Source organism: Cavia porcellus, unplaced genomic scaffold (assembly GCF_034190915.1).
Source record: "Cavia porcellus strain 051 isolate PalLab524CR breed Dunkin Hartley unplaced genomic scaffold, mCavPor4.1 scaffold_1, whole genome shotgun sequence".
NCBI lineage: Eukaryota > Metazoa > Chordata > Mammalia > Rodentia > Caviidae > Cavia > Cavia porcellus.
In genome coordinates this window covers 53,111,984-53,128,580 of record NW_026947484.1, presented here as the reverse complement: position 1 = coordinate 53,128,580, position 16,597 = coordinate 53,111,984, and positions in this window count along the sequence as shown.

Here is a 16,597-nt window from a genome sequence, read left to right as displayed (position 1 = left end):
AGAGGAAAAAGTCATTTGCATGGAAACCCCAGTGCTCCCCAACAGCTGATTTTCCAAAACCAGTCATGGGCCGCACCCTCCTTTGCCACACTTACATCAGTCTGAGTTTGGAGGAGTCAGGACAGGTTAACTGAGTAAGAGTCTACCCTCAAGGTCCCAGATAGAACACTGCCTACGCCATGAAAACCGGCTCAGTAGAAAGTAAAGTGTGGGGGAGCCATGTGTCTGCCAAGGCTCCCTCCTCTACCTTAGGGCAGAAACTCTGCCCCTTGAAAACAGCTTGAACAGCCATGTGGGAATTTCTCTATTCTGTTTTGTTTTGCAGTTAAGGGTCCTCAAATGAATCTCTAACGTTAATTTGCCTTACGCTATTTATTAAAGTAGAGCAACATCTGGGTGTAGTTCCCTGTAACTGAGGCTGATGTGGACGCCCTGAGGGAACTGAACCCAGCTCCAGGGAGAAAATGATAAGGAGGGGAATCAGTGGACGCTGCCTTGTCCAGGTGAATACTTGGGAAATCTCCTTGCTTCACGCTCACAGGAGGGAGACACTCTCTGTGTTAGTGTACTACCAGTGATAGCTCCTGTACTATCAATATTGACTTACAGCCCTCACAGAAAGGGAGAGTGACAGTGGCTCCAGAGGAGAACTTGGGATTACTATTGCTTTGGTAAAATCAACCAATAATAAAAAACAGACAGACGTGTCTAGGCTGTAACTTCCCAGTTATGTCTATAGCCAGAACAATAGCATTTTGCTGCTTGTGAGTCTCTTTCAGAATCTAACAGCCACCTGCTATAACTTTATATGTGAAGCCAGTGAGTTTCAAGGTTTGAATTGTAGGCTCTCAGAAACTCCATATGTAATATTTTTCATTACATTATCTTGTATGCAGAAAGATATAGGGGTTTTTATAATGCCTGGTAAGTACAATTCTGCTTTTTGATGGCGTTTCAACAATAGAACTGGTTTATTACACCCTCGAGCAACATCCCGATCTGATACAGTACAGTAATGAGAATTTTAATACTTATTAACCTCATGAATTTTGCAAACTGATAAAACTGAAAGAAGGAACATCTATTGCATCACTGAGACTTTATTCACTGACTCGAGTCTAATATATTAAGGTTATTGCCTTTACCTCCTTTGCAAAGTACAAAGGATAATTTGAACATTTCCTTTTTATTTTTTGAAACAAAATCTTCTGACCATAAATCACCCTTTGCATCCAACTTGGAGAGAAGTCTTCAATAAAGCTCTACTGAATTCTTTAAACTAGAAATACACCTTCCTTTTCCCATGGAGAATTCTTAGCTGGTATAATTAATGTTTTTTTTTTTTTAAATACTTTATATAAAGTATTAGCTGGCTATTCTCCCTCCATAGCCCAATATCAAACTTTATAGTTAAGGAATAAAGACTTAGACCAAATAATGTCTAACATTTAAGTGCTTATAGTTAGCCCAACCTGGATTGGCTGAAGCAGCCTATCCAACAGAACTTTCTTTGACAAGTTGAAATGCATTTCATCTCTCCTGCCCATTATCTGAGCCACCATCCACACAATGAGCACTGGCTGTGTGGCTACTATGGCTAAGAAATGATTGTACTTAATTCTAATTTATTTAAATTTAAAACACCATATGTGGTTCTTATACTGGGCAGCAGTAGGTCAAATACAGCCTTTCTCCATGCCAAATGCCTTTGATTTGTGGGGTGTAAGGATGCTTTGGTAGCAAGTGACCAGTATATGGAGAAAATTCTAATCAAGGTGGTGTGTGCTCTCTAATGATTCCGAATTTTTACCATGAAAGCAGAATGAGTTTATGAAAAGTACTTAACATGATTCCTTTCAAGATTCCCTTGAAATTCTCTTAATTACATGTGTATGTGGATAGATATAGACAGATAAGTAGGTAATAAATGGTAGATGTTGTATAGATAAATAGATAGAATGAACCTAGTTGAAGTAAGATGTTGGGTAGGTATCTCATTTATTCAATTGCTTTTTTTTTTTTTTTTTTTTTTTTTTCATCAGAAGAGAGCATTCCTTCATTTATTCTTGCCAGGTGTTTAAAATAAAATTATTCTGACACAAAAACCATAAGGAAGACTGCACAGCACTGTAGCAAAAGACATCAAGACTCATAGCAGGAGATAGAAATGGGGTTCACCTCCAGTCACAATAAAGACACCTGGGGTTTACAGCCAAGGAGCAGGAAGGTCACAGGGCTGGTGGACAGAAAATTACCAGAAGGGGACATCACAGAGACAAGGAATTTGCTAAACCACCTGAAGGAGACTCCTGCAGGAGCAAGCCAGGTTGGAGTGACCCCCTGGGGGGGTGTGTGGGGATGAGGAGTGGGATCACCTGCTGGGGGACTCTTGTTAAGGTGACAGCACCATCTTTGCTACAACTGTCCTGGACAGACGAAAGACAGACGCCAGGGTCACAGGCTGGTTTGATGGATGAGAGAGCCTTTGCCACAAGTAGCTGTGCTTGGTAACTAAGGCAGTGGATGGGCGACAGGGAGCCTGCAGAGCCCTTTCTGTACATCAGCAATGTGAATTGCTATCTGCAAGCCCTTTGTTCCACTCCCTCCTTGCAGCCCTGCTCAGGATAGCCAGCAGCCCTGCGGAGGGGCTTCAGGATAAACCCAAAGGGTGGGGAGAAGACGGCAGTGGACATCTCTCACCCCAGGACCAGGATGCTTGGAGCTGGCATGCTTGGCCTCCTGCTCCTTTCCTTACTGCTCTTGTATTCCTCCTTGTCACGCAGGTCTGTTTGTCCTTGGCCTGCAAATTGAGGATGTGCCTTCTTTTTAGAAGGAATTAAGGGTCCTCACGGGAAGAGAGCAGAGAGTAAACAGTGCCATGGACAGGTGAGCCAGGCCAGGTGGGAGAGCAGCCATTCACACCTGCTGCTCTGAGGACTCAGCCACGGACATCACACCATCAGGGCCTTGGAAGCATCAGTCTCCAGTCCTGGGGCCCCTGAGGCTGAGCCCTGCAGCAGCCTTCTCCTTTGGCCACAGGCCACTTGTGTGTTCACCGTGTCACCCAAGCACCTAATACACAGGACAGATGAAAAGTGTCTGAGGAGTGCAAAGCTGTCTTCATAAAAAGTTGAGAGAGAGGAGCTGAGGCTCTCCAACTCATTGAAGCCTTGCCCCACCTGCCTCTGGGGTGGCTGTGTGCAGGAGGGGCCCTGCAGGAAGGAGCCTGGCGCGCCTCCTCCTGGCTCTCAGCAAATCTCCCATTCTGATGCCTCTTCTGTGGCCAGCTGGACGCCTGCGGGCTGCAGGAGTCGCTGTCCTTGGTGGGATCCATCATCTCCCACACTAAGTCCCTGCCACTTCCTGGTCACCAGTGACAGCTCATTTTAAAGAGGAAGACAAGCTGCTCCCATTTCACATTCCCCTGCAGAGCCAGCCTCCCTGCTCAGAGCTAAGAATTAATGGGCAGAATATTCATCTCCCCAGCAGATATTCACAGATGTGAACTCTCGTAGGATGCATGGGGCTTCCCACGGAGCTGTTCAGAATACTTCACAGTACCTAGTTTACACTAGAGCCACATTGGTGAAGATAATGGAAATATTTAAAGCTGCATTCAAATCTCAACTCTTTAGAGGCTGACACATACTCCAAGTGGGTACAAAAAATCGCCTTGGTTTAATTGTAATACCTTGACAGTATCATAAGGTGGGGAAGGGGAGAAAAAAGGTTATCCTTTAGAATCAGACCCATCAAGAAATATATCTGTATCTCTGTACACTGGTTTTGCTCAAACACTACAACAGATTGTCAGAAAGGGGCAGGGGATCCGCAGGAACCCTGGTTAAGATAAAGGGATTCCTCCTAATTGCTTTGCTGTGGCCTGTTTAGCACATCCAGGAGGAGCTGCTGTTTATATTTTGGTTTCCCATTAGCGGGGTTACTCTGAAGCCTCTCTCCAACTTCCCCTCCCATACAAATCTAATTTGACCTCCAGGAGGGTTGTTATTATTATTATTATTAGAGGAGCACGTGGAGCACAGACAAAGGGAAAGATCTGCCAGACAATGGCAGCAGGCGGGATGCAACTGGGGCAAGCTGAGGCCACACCAGGCTGCAACCTTCCACTGTGGATCTCAGGAGAGACTGTAGCCCCCAAGCCACTGCAGCCCCACCCTAACCAGCACCACCTTCCCTAAGGCAATTTCATAATAAAGGACAGGTGATACCAGAGGATAGGAAAGCTATTCAGAAAAGATTTAAAATTGATTTTGAAAGTTCCTAAATGAGGCCATAGAAAGGATGGTGTCTGCTAAGGGAAATGCTTAGGCTCCTGTAAAACTCCCCATAAAGAGTGACATTTCAATTTTCCCTGGCTTTGGGGAATTTAATTGTTTTTAAACAGCTCTACAACTCGGCCTTGGAGAAGCACCCTCTAACAGTGATAATAAAGTATCCGGAGCAGGGATAAGGACAGCATTGATAAAGAGGCACCAACTCTTATTCTCTGTGAAAAACAGTCTGCAGGTAGATCCCACACCAAGTAGAGGAGCGAAGGTTGCTAACAGGACCAGCAGTGAACTGTGTCTCACCAAGCCAATGGGGCCTAGCTACGTTTTCACAAGATGCTGTTCCCGGGAAGAGCGTGGACCTAAAATTCTTTATAAAGGATGTTAAGGTAAAAACCTACAGTTTTGTGATGACCTTAGAGAAGAGACATGCAGTTACTCTAAGATCTAGGGGTCCGATAACAGCCGGCTGGCAGGGGCACCCTGAAATCTGCATTTGCAGCTGATGATTTGTCTTAGCCAGTTTCTGAGCCCTTGTCACACTGGTCTAAGCAGTGTTCAGGGCTCAGAGAGCCTTGGTCATAAAAGTCCCTTATTCCAAAACTCTCCCTGCTGTGAGACAGGGATATTAGTGACCTTCAGCTGGAACCATGATAATTACGGTTCCCCTACACACTGAAAAGTCCCTAGGGTTAAACTTGGAAAGGCGCACATCTGCTGCACGCCGCACTTTCTATTTGAACACATGTCCTTCCACAGTTTATATGTACTGACTGTACTGAAGGTGTGAAATGCTGCAGACAGCTGAGCTTCACATGTTTCTGAGGAAAGGAAGTGTGAGAGAGAGAAACAGAGAGAGAGGGGGGGACAGAGATGGAGAGAGAGACAGAGACAGAGGGAGATAGAGACAGAGGGAGAGACAGTGAGAGACAGAGAAGCAGAAAGACAGAGAAACAGATGTCAAAAATTAGAAGAAGCTTACCTGGGCACAGTGGTGCATGACTGTGATCCCAGCACTTGAGAAGATGAGGCAGGAGTTCAAGTTTCGAGTTGAAGACCAGCCTGCATTAGAAGATGAGCTCAAGGCCAGATTGAACTGCATAGTGAGACCTGGTCTCCAAAAGACCAAAAAAAAAAAAAAAAAAGAAAAACAAAAGACTTCATAAGCTATAGAAATTTTTCTAGAATAATGGAATGAGAAAGTTACTGAAGAAAAGATAGACAAAAGCACTTTTCTAGGTATTTGAAAATACCTAGAATGGGTGTGAATGTGGATTTAAATGGAACAAGGTCGCAACATCCGAGATTATCTGTCCAGGCAAACAGTGAGCCTGGGAAATGCTCACAGCGCTGAGAGTGCGAGAATCTCTCCAACGTTAACCCACTCACTCCTCCTCTCTGCCCTCCCAGGTCTGTTGACTCTCACCCCTCAGCTCCCCATGAGGTGAAGCCCAGGGCTTTGCTCTGGTTCTTTATCTGCCAGAACTGATGGAATGACTACCAGGGGAACAGGCCACCTCTGGGGAGCTCCCCTTCCTCTGATCTCAGGCACCAGTTAAAATGTCTCTAGGTCAGTGCTGGGCTCTAATCTCTGCCTCTCACACATTTCTTTAGAACATTTTCTCCTCAAAGTTCAATACACCTGCAGGCCAGAGGCTGAGCTATAAGAGGATGGAAATACAGGAGCAGAAATGTCAGATAGCTGATTACATAAGTAGATCTGGCTGTCAGAGAGGCTTAGGGAAAATTCTAAAGCAGAATCCACCATCACCTGTTCTGCCATTCCTGGTGTCAACACCCATACAACTACTTCTCCTCTACATCCTTAGGGTCACTAAAAGATAGTGAAGGCCATCTTGGGCAGTGTGAGGACCCTCCCCGCTCAGGGGAAGCCTTGGCATTGCCCTACTCTCTCTGATGCTGTGCAGGGACCTTCTGTTTCCACCACCTCCCCTCCCATCCCTGCCTCACCACCTCAGACTGAGGGGCAAACAATCCAGACTTCAGCACGGGCTCCCAGCTTGTGTTCTCTTCTGTACATCATCAGGACAGGCTTTGAGGTAGAGGCAGGATGATCCTTCCCGGTTCCCAAGCTCTCAGCGGTACCTGCTTCTCCTGGTCCTTTGCCATCATCACTGTGCTCAGTGGACGCCCTCCACAATGTCTTCTTTCACCTGCTGCAGACAGCAAAGCTCCTGTCCACATTGTGAGTCCTCTCAGCCTGCGAGGCTCTTCCTGATCACCCTCATTCTGCTCCCTGTCATTGATGAAGCTGCTAGTACCAGCATGCAACAGGGAAGATTTTGCAGAGAAAGCTGCCAGTTACAGACGTGAAATGCATGACATAAGTCACTGGGGGTCATGGTCTGAATCTTGCAGAGAGTGGCAAATGTGAAGATCCCTATGGATGTCCAGCATGCATGAAGGCCACCATGGCTGGAGCAGAGCATGGCAGACACCAGCAGAGACAAGGTGACTCTGGCTGCTCCGCTGACAACAGACTTGGGAGGGGATGAGGATGCAAGAGACCAGGTAGAGGACGCCAGTGCAGCCCCAGAGCCAAGGGACCATAGAGAAAGCCCAGTGCTGTCAGCAGTGCAGACCGTGCAATGCCTGGGCTGCAGAAAAGGTTTGAGACAGAGAGCACATGGCCCGCTGATGGATTGGGTGAGGGCTGTGAGCTTCCTACTCTTGAATGTGGCTCCTCAGCTGCCTTTCCAGCCATGTTTGTGCACCAAGCAGTTCAGGTTTCACTGATCCGTTCCCTGCTCTTATCTGTCATAGTACTTGTTGCCACTGTAATAAAACAGGAAGCACTGTAAGGATGAACTTACCACAAGGCTGAATCATTCACATGGAGGGCAAGGCAGTGTCTGTCTTGCCTTTCTTTCTGTCTGGGCACAGAAGCACCGGAGAAGTGTGTTACTCAGCTTCCCCTTGCTGGGACACAGTACTCTATACCCACAGCTTCAAGAATGGGGGTTAAACTGTCTCACAGTCTCAGGATGTTCAGTAACTTGTCTTCTGGCTCCATGGTGGAGACCTCAAGTTCGAAGGACGGCGGAGCAAATCTGCTTACCGCATGGTGGCTGGGGAGCAGAGCAGGGTCAGGGCCAGAGGGGGACCACTTGCAGCACCCAGAGTCATGCCTCCATGACCACATCTGCTTTGCCAATCTGCTCAGATCTTGTCTCAATAAATAGATTAAATAAGTAAATAGATAGGTAGATGGCTTTGCTGATAGACTGTTGCACAAAGCTTCAGTAGTTCTTCAATTGTTCTGGGGTTGGGTAGCCCCCATGTTTCATAGATGACCCTAGCTTAATTCAAGATTGTAGATACCCCTCTAGTGTCCCACAACAAAACAAATTAAATGTCCCTATCACAAGTGAATCATGTCTCACTTATGTTTCTCTCTTTGCTGAGACAAAATGCCCAATACCCAAAATCAAGGAAGGAAAGTTTTATTTAGCTCACAGTTTGTGGAGGTTTCATTGTATAATCAGCTGACTCCAAGGTAGAGTGACATGGCAGAGGGGCCACACTTCAAGGCAGCAGAAGACAGCAAAAGCAGCAAGAGCAAGAATGTAGGGAGCAAAAACCTCTTTTCCTCCAATATATTCTAAGCAGCCTACCTACCACTCCCTAGAGTGGGTGCAGCACTCACACCATCTCCCTGTCTTGCTCTTGCACAGGGTGAGGGTGTTTACAAAATGAGGACCATAGGGCCAGGGATTTAGCTCAGTCAGCATGAGGTCATGAGTTCAATCTCCAGCATCAAAAAAATAGGACCCCAGCACCCTTCAGAGTCCCTTCATCAAACTTCTAGACTTCTCAAGTTGACACAATGTATCATCCACTACAAATAGTTTACTGCTTACAGTTCAACAGATCCCTTATAGCTATGATGACACAAAATACAGCCTAGAGATCAGTGTTGGAGAATGTCACCCACTGATCCATACCAGACTTATGTCATGCTCTTTTGATAATGAGAAGGGCTGGACAGCAGTGAGAAGCAAATCAGGGCCTGTGATCTCTGCAGTGGACCTGAGAGGCCAGGCGATGCAGAGACCTATCTTGCAGTACCGCGCCAGCCATGGTCCTGTCAGGCATCACTGATGTGAGCAGGGTTCCGCCCACCTTGGTGTTAGCTGAATCTAAGGAAAGCCTGAAAATTGTCATAGCTTCAGGTTGCAATTTGATCCCTTCTATATATTTTCACCTTTAACATCTCGATGGTATATTTCTAGTCTAAAATATGTGCATGTAAACCTGACCCCCTCAGTATTCATGAAATAGTTGTCAAAGAATGTCACAACTTAAGATGCTGGCAGATTTTTACAAGGTTGAGCAGCTCAGACAAAAACTGGAATCTCCGAGCTCTGCAGCCCCTGATGACATGAAAATAATGGAATGAACCTGGGAGTGGGTGCATGTGCACCTCCCACTTAACCCTCGCTCCCCGGGGTCACTAAGAGCTGTGTGACTTTCCACACAGGGTGTCATGTGGCTTATTAACCAGTCCTCTGCGGGTGGACATTCAGGCTGTCCCCTCTGTGGCCGTACCCCTTATCAGTGATGGGCCACTCCCCATGTATCTCCACTGCCGTAAAGTCCTCTGAAGCCCTGCCGTTAGCTTCTGCACACTTGCTCCACCTGGCTCGCCTTTCTCTGCAGTGGTCCTGTTGTCCTCGTCCCTGGGGGTCTCTGCATGTACTGTTCTGGCTGCCTCGATATCCTGCATATCTGATCTGCATGTGATTTTCGTGGTAATTTTGACTTGGAGGAAGAAGCAGGAGTGACACAAGCCCAGGTTCAGGGAATAAGGTGGATGAGGACACACCATAGTGCTCCTACCAGCTGCCTCTCCATTGCATGCAGGATTGGCTAGATTTTTGATCAGGCCTCACAAAGGCATGAAAGATCTCCAGAAGCACAGGCCTGCCATCCCAGCACTCAGGAGGCTGCGGCAGAGGCAGGAGGATCATTGCAAGTTCAGTACCAGCCTGCACTACAAAATGAATTCAAGGTCAAGCTGAACTGCACCACAACACTTGTCTCAAAAAGACTGAAAAGAAATGGCAAGATTGATGCGATGAGTGTGCTCAATGTGAGAGGGAGTATTTTGAGGGGAATTGAGGGCAGTGTGTCTTTCACTGTAATAAATATTTAATTTAAGCATACACTATATACTTTTACACTTGTACAGTTGTGCTTTGTGTTTCACATCCCATATGCTAAACTCCAAGAAGGCCTGGATCCCTCATAAAAATGACACAGAACTTACATATAACCTGAACACACTGTCTGCTGTCCTTTAAAACATCTCTGGATTGCTGGTGATATAAATAGTACAATTAAGGTCCTATGTAAAAAGTTCTGTATTTATATTGCTTAGGGGAGGATGAGGAGAGAAAATGTCTGCTCACATTCAGTGCCTATGCAGCTTTTCCCCAAATACCTTTATTCCCTGATTGGCTGAATCAGTAGGCGGTGCTCACAGATGGGAGGGGGCAGGTATTTCCCCAAAATTAATTCGTTGAATTAAAACTGATGATACAACAGAATCTGTTTGTTTGTTTGTTTGTTTGTTTGTTTGTTTGTTTTGAAAGATAAGCAAACCTCACTGGACATGGCAGTATGTGCCTAGGGTACAAATTCGAGGGAGGGTCATGAATTCGAGTCCAGTCTGGGCAACTTAGAGACCTGGCAATATAAAAAGTGACAAGGAATGAGACAGCAGCTCCATGCAGAGTCTGCAAGCTCCCACACCTCTGTCCCCCAAAAACCAGTAAGTTAAATTTTATTATTGTGTTTATTATTATGTTTTTATTATGCATTAAGATTTTGTACCTCTTTTCCAAGAGTGAGGTTGATCTTAAGTCCTGTGTAGACCAGAAGGTCGTGCTAGACTGCCCAATGAGATGGGATGCTTTGCATCTATATGCTCTGAAGTATTCATATACATAGGAACAATATCTACTCCATGGAAGTTTTTTAAAACTTGTTTCTGAAACCATCTTTGTCCTCTGCTATTTTAGAGGTCAGGCTTTGCCAATAATGTTTGCAGTTGTTGCAAATTCCAGTTTGAAGTCACAGGAAACAAGATGGCTTTAAATTAACACTATGGTAACATCACCAAGGATACAGCTCGGGAGATGTGGTTTCTTTACTTCATGAGAGAATCAACAGCTGCCCAGGTGTAGGGGTGTCATTCATCTCACATGCAGGAGGTGGAAGCCCTGAATGCATGGGGTGATGGATGGATGGATGGATGGATGGATGGTAACCAGGATGTGTGCAGATAACCCTGATGCACAGCCTCAATTTCCTGCAGTGCTGTGTGGTCAAGACCCATGCACCTGCTCGTTGTCCACTTCTCTACCAGCGCTGCCCATCCTGGGGTGGCAGGTCCAGAGCACAGGAAGTCCACACACTGGACACCATGACTTCACAGCTCTAGATCCCAGGAACAGACCGAAAGTCAGAAAGGCTGTGGCCAGGGGTGAGGGAAATCTGCCACCTTCACTAGTCCTCTAGGGGTTTGCATGTTTTGTGCTTCCATTATCAATAATTTCCTGTAACTGGAGGGAATTATGCATTTCATCAATATTCTCAAACTCTTTGGCAAAACACTACTTTTGTTGAGCATTGCTTTTGTTGAGCACTGCTTCTTCAAAGATTGGTGTTATGGTCCAGAGACTGTGGATTGTTTCCCCTGTCTATTCCACTTCAGGAGCCCAGGAACAGACCTGTGAGGGAAACCTGCCACCCTCAGGGGTTTGCATGTTTTGTGCTTCCATTATCAATAATTTCTTATAATCGGAGGGAATTGTGCATTTCATAAATATTCTCAAACTCCTTGGCAAAACACCACTTTTGTGGAGCACTGCTTCTGTTGATATCTTCAAAGATCAGTGTTATGGTCCAGGGGCCACGGCTTGTTTCCCACATCGTTCCACTTCAGGAGTCTGTGCCAAGCTCTTTATGAATTCCCACATCTGCTTACTCTGGATTATTCCCCCACCTCTACGTTCCTGAATTGTTTACCTAGGTTATTTTCTACCTGTCTTATTTTCTAATAAAGGCATAAAATTTCACAACACTCCGTTCTTCGCATTATGCTAACTAAATCTTTAAAAATCATATTCCCGTTTTGCTAATCCTGGAATGTTTTTAAGAAAAAATCAAAACAAATAGGTCTAAGTATTTGGAAATGTATATGTATGTAATAGTTAAGGAATATTTTTGCTACTTTGTTAACCACTAGTAGATTACATGCACTTAGAATGCTATATAATGCTTGCTACTTTTATTTTTTAAAGAATGTGTTTATTGCTTTTGTGTGTGTGTGTGTGTGTGTGTGTGTGTGTGTGTGTGTATGCCAGGGATTGAACTCATGACCTTGTACTTGTCAGGCAGACACTTGTGCTGCTGAGCTAAATTCCCAGACCAAGAGAGTGTTTACTTAATCAACTTTTATATCAAGTAAACTGTGATCGCTTATAACTTTACCTTTAATATACTTGGATTTTCTCATTTCCAATATAAAGTATTTTAAAATTAGAGGATGATTGATTTTTGCAATTTTTCATAAATATATGAGTTCTGTTGGTGAGATTTGCCTCTTATCAGTATCAAATTTCCCTTTTATTGCCCTTTAATATTTATATATTTGTGTCAATATTAACAGTAAAAAATAAAATATTTGCTTATTTTTTGTCTGATACACTTCTATGCACACCTTCATTTTAGTTTTCCTTTGCCATCTAATTCAAAGGCGCTCACACATTGTATTTTCTTTGAGCTAATATAGGTAATTGAGGGATTCCTCTGTAATGACTGTGCTAGCCTTTGCAACCATATTACTAGTGACCATTTAGATTCTGTTTGATTTTTTCTTTACTATTGCTCTTGGAATCTGAGAAATAAAACACACACACACACACACACACACACACACACACACACACACACACATGTCCTTCCAAAACTGATCAGCATGGAGCCCCAAAGTCCCATCTCTGAAACAATCCATGGTGTCCCTGGGCCCCAAGGACTTGAGTGTAGAGTATTTGCCTCATTTTTCTTAGCAGTTTCCATACAACTCTACTTTTTAGTACCTTTTGAGTGCTTCCAGGGGCATAATTAATAAACATCTTGGTTTAAATTTAAGAAACATCATTGAAGAGACAGCATCCTATGAAAGAAGCAAGGCTGGAGAGATCATGGGGAAAGGGGGTCACCAGAGTTGCAGGCGACAGACCTCACCTCAGCCCTCAACTCTGCCTGGCCTAGAGACTTAGCAGGTGATTTGGCAGGTGCGAGCAAATGTCTCTGGCAGCTTGGTGTGGTGTAAATGCACTTTGGAGCAGTGTCTTCCTGACTCCCTGTGGAAGGATCCACCCAGTGGGAAGCTGGCCCTGTCCGACTATCTGAGGTTGCACCATCCTGTGCCTTTACAAGCCCCAAGGGAGAGGGTCTCATGTCCCAAGCACAACATCATCTACACATCCAGAAATACGCAGGTGACAGAGAGAAAAGAGACTGAGGCATCCATGTCTCCTTTTTCCAGGGCCGTCTCCGGGCCGCCTCTATGCTGTTTTCAAAGAGCCCCTAAATCGCATCTTCTCATAAGGAGTTTAATATCATATTCCACTGAATGATGCTGCTAATTTAGACCAAGATTAGTGTTTTCTATGATTGCAAGTTCTGTTTACTCTTATCAGTTTGTGGGACCCATAAAATTCATAAATACTTACTAGGACTTCCATGTCACTTTTCTTTTTCATCTTGTATTTGTGTAAATCTGTTTAGTTTCTAAATTATTAGCTGACATGTAGCCTACTGAGTTTCACAATGAATGGAAAGGAAACTTTAAAATGTGTCAACATTTTATTTGTGCCTTTGATCCAGAACTTTCTCCATTGTCTTCGATGAGCTTCCCAAAAGCAGATGCTGAGACAAGAGTTCATGTGCATGGGACTTACCAGGAAAAGGGCCCCAAGAAACAACAGAGATCTAGGGGAAAAGATCAGGGATGGTAAAGAAGGCAATGAAGTGAATGTGGGTGGTTGCAGGACCTCAAATTCCAGGTCTCTTGCTTCAAATTAGGGCAAACCCTGAGGGGTCACCTGCTGAGGACTAGATTGAAGCAGCGCAGAGCAGGCAATAATAAATAATAAACTGGCCCCAGTGGAAATCATTTCTGTCCTAGGCCAACATGACTGTGGTAAGACCCATGGCTGGCTTACAGACAGATTGATCTTTAAGCCAATGGCCAGAGCTGAGGTTAGCAAATGGTGTGTGAAGTTCTGGTGTCTCATAACAGAATAATACTGCAGCTGAGCCCTTGATTCATACAAATTCCTTCCAGCTCAGTAGTCATGGTTAGCAGTGTTTGATCATGCTGCTGGTCAGCCACGATCTGCTCCTGGGTGTGGTTTCCAAAAATACATAATTGTTCAGTCCTTGAACCTTGACCACTTTAGCAGTTCACCCCATCATTTCGTGCAGCCCACTTAGTGCACCCCTAATCAGGCTGTGCACCTAATAAAGGCCCAGAAACCAACCCTTGAGGTGATAGACCTTATTGGGCTTGGTCCATTGCAGTTCCCCTTGTGACTAAAATATGTATCTTGTCTGAGTATTACTCTGCCATTGTAACCCTGAGCAGGAGATTGATGGTTCCAGGCCCAGGCCCCCACAGTAACCTATATTCTAGCCACTGACTCAGGAGAGCCCTTCATAGACAAACAGGAGGAAACTGCCAGGCTTTCTGGCTTTCTGTGCATCCAAGAATCAGCAAGGGAATGTCTCTGAATGAGAATGGTGAGCACAGCCTGCTAGAAACATTTCAAAGCCAGGTGAGAGGATCTTAGACACAAAAGGAACCCGAAGGACCTGGGTGGAGCACTGACATTTCCTTCAGCTGTCTTCCTAATTCTCTGTAGTGATAGATACTTCCTGCTTAAAGAATGTATGAGCCTCGGAAGAAATAGCTGAATTCACATTTTGAGCAGGAATCCAGGCTGTCCTGGAGAAAAGCAATGGACCTGCAGGATCCAGATACCACAGCCCAGGCGACAAGGAAGCACGTCACTACTGTACCTGTCAGTGTGTCCCTGGTACTTTTCAGTCACTAAAGGGAGGGAACAAACAGTTTTAAGAGATTATACATTTCTATTTCTGGTAGTAAGGAGTGGATGTAGCTGCAACACCATCCAGAATGGCAGAGAGCATCCAGATCCTCATTCCAGGATCAAAATCCATCCATCCGCTCAGAGGAGCTGCTTTTCTCCTGCCTCTCTGCTCCAGAGCCCTGTCTACCACTCCTTTTCAACATCTTCGCAAATGCAATGCAACAAGGAAAGGAGAACGAAGGCACATTGAAGGGGAAGGGAGAAAAAAGCCATTTTTGATCACTGATTACATGATCATTCATGCAGAAAAACAAATAAAATCAACCCCAATATATACTGAAGCAGTAAGTGTTCACAGCAAGGTTGAAGGTTACAGTGTAATTAGATAAAACTCAATGAACTTGAGACATTCAGAGGTAAGTGGATGCACTTGGGCACCATAATGTTATGGGTAGTAAAACACGGGGAAAGAAAGTGCTCAAAAGAATGGAACTATTGGAATAGGGGAAAGGAAAAAAAAGGAAGAAAGGGAAAGATTGTATGTAAATTGGCAAGCACAATAAATGTGTGTTTATATATGTAGGCTAGAGAGATGACTACACTAGTTCATCAAAAAGAACGCTTTGTGCTGTCATTGTTTGATCACTTTTGTGTCTAGATTTTGTAACCTAAACAAGTAGTTCTGAGATAACAATGTGCCATATACTAACATGTTAATTCCTACTGTTTTTTCTTTTTTGAAATTCTGTATCATTTCTTTCCTTTTTTTCTAATTCACTTTTTAAAAGAAAAAAAGTAGGCACAAGCCTAAGTACTATATCACATTGTTCCTCTTAAATGAGAAGCAGAGTAAAAGAAAGCAACAAAATACAAGAGAGATTGGAAGAAGTAGGGAGATAGGTGGTTCTCACATGGGAATGAAGCCAAGACATGAAGAGAGTGAAGACAGGGAAGCAATAAGGAATGGGAGAAAGGAATCGGGATGCTTTACCGTGTAAACCCAATGTGTACAAGGGATGTAAACATTATGTACTGTAAACGTGTACAGACAGAAAGGGAGGGAATTGAGAGATGGATGGAGGGGAAGGAGTGAAATGAAAGGAGAGGAACAAAGGGCAGGGGGGTGCTGAGTACACACACCCACTCCCCACTAGGTCTGTAAACGTCATATACTATAAACGTGCACTAATAAACATAAAAAGGACAAATGTAGGAGTCAATTGCTTTCTATGTAAAGCAGCAATGAATGAGTGAAAATTGAAATTAAAAACAGTACTATTTGTATTTGCAACCTCATAATAAACACTTAGATATAAACTGATAAAATATGCATAAGGTCTGAGTGAAGAAAACTAAATCTGTTGAAATAACCAAAAATAATCTAAAGAAATGGCATCATCCATGGTCATGGGTTATAAAACCCAATAAATTCCACACATTCTCAATAAAAGTGCCAAAAAGTCATTTTGTGGACAGTAACAATGGATTATAAAACTGTTATCGCGACGCAACATGTCCAAAATAATATAATACTGAAGAAGATCAAAAATAGAAAATATATATCACCGAACTTCAAAACTTAACATAAATCTTTCGTAAACAAGATAATGTGACATTTGTTTTAAAAAAGACAGATTACTAGAATAGAAGAGAGAAACTACAAACAGATTTCCATAAGTAGTCCACTGATTTTTACTGAAAATTCAAAATCAGTACAGTGTAGCAAAGTTGGTCTTTTGCAAAAAAAAAAAAAAAAAAAAAAAAAAAATTAATCTTGGCATAGTCCTTATACCCACCACAAAATTAAATAAAACTGAATCACAGATATAAATGAAAAATGCAAAACTGTTGGAAGATACAAAGAAGGTTTATAGATAACTAGATTTTACACTGAGTTTTTGAATAAAAATACAAAAGCGCAATCCATAAAAAATAGAGAAGCTGAACTTTTTAAAATGTAAAATTTCTGTTTTGTGAAAGATACTGTCAGGAAACTAAAAAGACCACCCTCTCATAGAAAGAGAATATTTCTCTAAAATGAGAAACCTGTCTGATAAAATGCCATTGATCAAACTATAAAAAGAACACTTAAAACTCAACCTAAAGGAACCTGTTCTTTAAAATGCTCCATAGACCTTAACAGAACTCAGGAAGAGGGCTATG